This window comes from Phalaenopsis equestris, unplaced genomic scaffold, assembly GCF_001263595.1.
Source record: "Phalaenopsis equestris unplaced genomic scaffold, ASM126359v1 Scaffold000002, whole genome shotgun sequence".
NCBI classification, from domain to species: Eukaryota; Viridiplantae; Streptophyta; class Magnoliopsida; order Asparagales; family Orchidaceae; genus Phalaenopsis; species Phalaenopsis equestris.
In genome coordinates, this window is record NW_018164444.1 from 20,795,014 (window position 1) to 20,800,150 (window position 5,137).

At 35.7% G+C, this 5,137-nt stretch overlaps 1 pseudogene; it reads right to left on the bottom strand.

Annotated features, from left to right (window-relative positions):
• Positions 1-5,137, bottom strand: part of LOC110034244 — an 8,207-nt pseudogene that overhangs the window by 1,564 nt on the left and 1,506 nt on the right.

A 5,137-nucleotide genomic window follows, 5' to 3' on the forward strand; every position in this document is an offset into this window, starting at 1 on the left:
ATTTAATTCCTTATATTAAATAGGGGAACTTGTGGGTCAATACATTGGTTTCGCAGACCAAAACAAATGTCATAACTTTCTTTAGTTTATTTGATCAACCCTCACCCTCAATTCTTGTGTTCATCCTTCGGGATAGATACAGGATTTGAGGTAAAGTGCTCTTTCATCTAAACTATGAAAATTATGGGGTCAATTTGACTTCATCTTTTTCAAAACTAAAATTTTTAAAAAAAAACGTCCTTCCGAATCGGGCAATGGGATTTCAATTCCGATGACCGACAGTTTCTTACGGGCAAACCCCACACCAAGAATAGTGCCGACAACCACTTTGAAGAGGATATTCACTAAGCTCCCTGGGTCGATGAGGATGCTTAATACCTTGTAATCATAAATCAAAGTTGTGATGATAATTGTGTCCTTGTAGGTACAACATTTTTTCAGTGGGTTTTCATCAATGAACACGTTGGAAGGGATGGCTTGCTCACCATGGTATGAGAGTGGTGGTGCATAGTTTTCTCGATCGAACTTTCTTGAGGCTTGAATGATGGGAGATTCACCACCCCCTCCAAGTAAAACTGGCATTATTCATGCAATTCAAATGGTGTTTGCAGCAAAAGGGTTCATTCGACGCACTATCAACTAGAGCTTCTCTTTGTCTATGATGATTTGTTCCAACAGACACAAAATCTATTAGCCTATTGACCTTGATCAAGTCTCAAAGAGGCTTCTGAGGTGTCAGCATTTTCTATGTTGTTGCCATGTATTTTGTGGTAGGCTCATAACTTGTTCAAATTTGAATCAAACTTTCATTCGTCATCGGCCAAGGTTTCTTGAAGTATTCCTTATCTTGCATGGTCTCTATGAGTTGAACCATTGAAATTCTCAGAGGGGTCATTATTAGTGGTTCCTGTTGTGTTGCAGGTCTTTCAATATGGTGGGTCAATCATTGGTTAGGGTATTCAGACCATCTATCTCTATTGTTTCTCTTAGTGTTCCTCTTATTTTCATGGTATGGATAGTTGTTTTCATAGTAAGTGCAAGTGGGAGGGTGATGATCATCTTTATCTCTCCAACCGTCTTCTGTCAATGGCCTCTTCTGGGACTGAGAATCAGAGATGGCTTTTCAAGCTTATTCTCAATCGTTGAAGGCATACTCCTCTATAGTGATATTGTGGTTTGTCATTTCTAGTAGCATGACCATTGTTTTTGGCTCGCATAGTCCTAGAACATACTTGAACTGTTCATTTTTTACACCTTGCTTTAGAGTGGTTTGCGCGATCAGGGGTTTTAGGATTCAAATCTTCAGTATTTCTTGATGGAATCTCATATTGTATGAATGAAGCGACTCTCCCTCTTTATGTTTTATCTATAAGAGAGCTTGGGACTTCTTTCATGGCATCTACGAGCTAATAAAGTGGGCTATAAATAACCTTTTGAACTTGAAGAAAGATGGGATAACTCACATCAGGAAACCATTGAATTATCGGAGGACTTATTCCCTCAACATGGTAAGGAACAAGTGACACGTGAATGTGTCAGTGATTTTCAATATACCAACCACCGACTCGAAAGTGGTTATGTGATCAGTTGCGCCGATGAGCCCCTCATACAATCAAGCTTAGGGGTTTTGAAGTTTTGTGGAGGTTCAGCCTTAGAAACGCGCTGAGAGAAGGCATTTTCAGTATGGCAAAGAGCTGTGATTGGCATTGTGCATTGTCTTTTCACGGGGTTGAACCGACACTATCATGTTAATCGGAATCATCATCCCTTTCTTCTACTGTTTGATATTTTAAACGGTTGGGCACTGGTCCATCTCGCATATCATTGGTTGTTGGTCCATCCCGATGATCGAGCTCTTCACTGTTATGTTATTGGGGGTTTCGACTCTTTGTATTTTGGCTTAACTTAGCTAGAGCTTTTTGAAATGAACCTACAATATGCTCTCTCTCATCTCTAGCATCAATTGTTCTTTCATCTTCATTAATTACTACCGCACACTCTCTCTCATGTTATTCACATCCATCACATGGCTCTGCACTACTTGAAAAGTTGGTTAGTTATGGTGTTGTGCTCCTCTTTGTGTGAGTGGCATGATTCCACACTCACAACACATTTTATGAGGTTGAACCTAAAAGTGTCTGTGGAATTAAACCCAAGGAATAGAGCGTGAGGTTGGAAGAGGATAGGAAGCAAACAGGAAGTGAATAGTAGAAAATAAAGCATCTAACATATTTCTCATGAAATTTTCACCTCTTTATAGGTATAGGAGATACCTGGAGTAAATAATTACATCTAAATCCCCCTCCTATACAAAGGGCATAGAGATATCAAGGTCATTTGTACAATATAGAAACAATTATTAATTTATTAATAAAGAGTTTGCTAGCCGATAATGAAAATTTTCGATTGTCGGTTCATGATCATTCATTTGATGAGAGCAAGCCGAGTCACGTGAGGACGACACAGATGCCTCCAGACTAAATTAAGCTTTGGGTTGCTTTGTCATACGATACATCTCTTTTAGTTTGTAAGGCAATGAGCCATCCTGCGTTTGTGTCGTTGTAGAGTCATTCTTCGATTGGCTTGTCATAGAATTGTCTTTCCCTCAGTCGGATGTGAATTGATTCTTCGTTCGTTACATGTGTCGGTAGGCATATCAACTGATGGAAACAACGTTTTAGATCCTTTGAAGGTCATTTTTCCTTGGCTCAGCATCACTATGTGATATTCGATAAAATTAATTAACATTTGACAGACTTGTGTGACTTGATCGTGAGTCCCAAATTGTTTGTCATGTATCTATAGTTTTCCTCGAGATTCGTGTTGTTGATATCCTTTTGTGCAATGCCATTCATTTCTTATGTATTTATGAATATATAACACCTAAACATCAATTTTTGCATACATAGCACGTTACCTCTGCATGAGGCGTATTCATCATTTTAATTAAATTGTGGTATTTTGATGTGGCATTAAAAATTTGTATGGTATAAATGTAAAACATAAAGTTTATGTGTTAGATATGAAAATATTTGGGAATTTGATGGTATGTATCTAGATGCCCCTTACCATTATTTGTAAAGTAAATTATTAGGTGCTTACTTTTTAGCAGCACGAGCATTCAATACGAAAAGTTTTTGTTTGAAGGTGCTCTAGGGGTGTAAATAAGCAAATCCGACTCGCGAGCTGGTTCAAGCTTGTCTCAATAAGTGACTCATGAACTAAGCTTGACTCGGCTTTGCACAAAAGGATAAACTAACAAGCTAGCCCAACTATATGAAATCTAATTTAAAATTTAGTCAAAATTTCAAAAACTTATAGTTTACTTATTAAACATATTTAATAATATTTTTTAAAATTTTACATTTAGTGGTTTCTTATTATTTATCTCATAATTACTCATTTTATTTATCATTTTCTTATAATAGTAGTGTGAATGGATAATATTTAGTCTTTCATAATAAACAAGTTCGCTCATTAGCCGGCTATAACCCATAAACGTAAGCTCGAGCTGCTCGAGCTCGATTAGTGAAAATGACAGAGGGATCATTTTTTTTGGTTAACTAAAAAATATAATTATCAAATAAAATTTATTAAAAATATTTAAAATTTAAGAAAACTTTTACTTATTATGATATACTTTGTCACAGAAAATATTGATATATATTTTTTTCCTTTTCAGTAATAATAATTCCACTTAACAACATTGCACTATTGTGGAAGGTTTTGGTTCTTAACTACTCCCATAGATGCTTTGTTGTGAAATCATGATATTAATATTGTGGAAAATTACGTACGCACAAAAAAATTTACGTATTTACAAATTTTACACTCAATATTTGATATTTATACTTATAAGCCTCATGGCACAAACATATGCATGAATTGTCAATTTGAATTGATGGTGTTATTTTGTTATGTTGCATGTAAATATGACTATTTCAGGTGAAGCTAAAGGCTTAATTAGTGAGAACATTTAGCTCCTAAAAATCTTAATTTTATTTATTAAACTTATTATTATTAAATTTCTTACAGAACATGTGCGCCATTTAAAAAAATAGAAATAAAATAAGAATTTTTATTATTGACCTGTTTGGGGCAGTTGTTGATTAAATAACAGTTGTTGATTAAATATAATCTGTTGATAATCAGATTATTCTGATGACCTGATAATCTGCAGATAATCAGAATAAGTTAGTTTGCTTTTTGGGGGAGCTTATTCAGAATAGCTTATTGATAGCTGTTGCTGGATAAATAATCATTCTACCCCTGTTTGGTGAAACTATTTGCAACAGAACTGTATCTGAGAAATAATACACGGTACAGAGCCTCAAACTGTTATACATCTGTTCAAAAAAATAGAATACACTGCTCAATTGATAAACAACATTCATGTCAAAGACTAAAGGACACCCAAACATGGATCGGTCAACTCCATTCCAAATCTAATTACACAAAGATATTGGCTTTTATTCTCTAGTAACACTACAAAAATAACCACTTTAAAAAGTCAATCACAAAATAAAAGCAAAGTATATTCACCAAAATACTCCAAAAAAAATTAATGTTTAAACAAGATCCTTTTCCTTACAAATTGTTTCAATTCAAAATAATGTTTGAAAATAAAATGAATTTAACTGATTCCATCAATTAATTGGTTGGAATTAGAAATCAATATTAATTTTAAATAAAAACCTTTTATTTCCTCAAATGTGATGATTTCAGTTGACCACACAAATAAGTAAAAAATAACATAAATAGTAAAAACAAAATACCATTTTTTTAAAACACATTTTGTCTCTGTAGCCAGAATCAATCCTAAAACCTCAAATTTTTATACACAAAAAAGCTTGCGGCTGCCATTGCGTCTGCTTCGGTGGAAAGGGCAGCCATTGTTGTTTCAAGGTGGAAATGAAGGACAGGTAAGCGGCAACCATTGCGGCTGCTCCGGTGGAAAGAGAAAGCAGGTAGCGATAAAACGAAGCGCAATGGCGAACGCGATACCCAAATTTGGGGAGGGCGAGGGCGAAGGGCGAGGGGAGAACAGAGGGCGAATGTTACCTCGTTCGCGGCGACCTCCGCGAGGGTGAGAAGCTAATAAGATCGGGGAGGGGGAGGTGGAGGGGAAGGGGGAGGG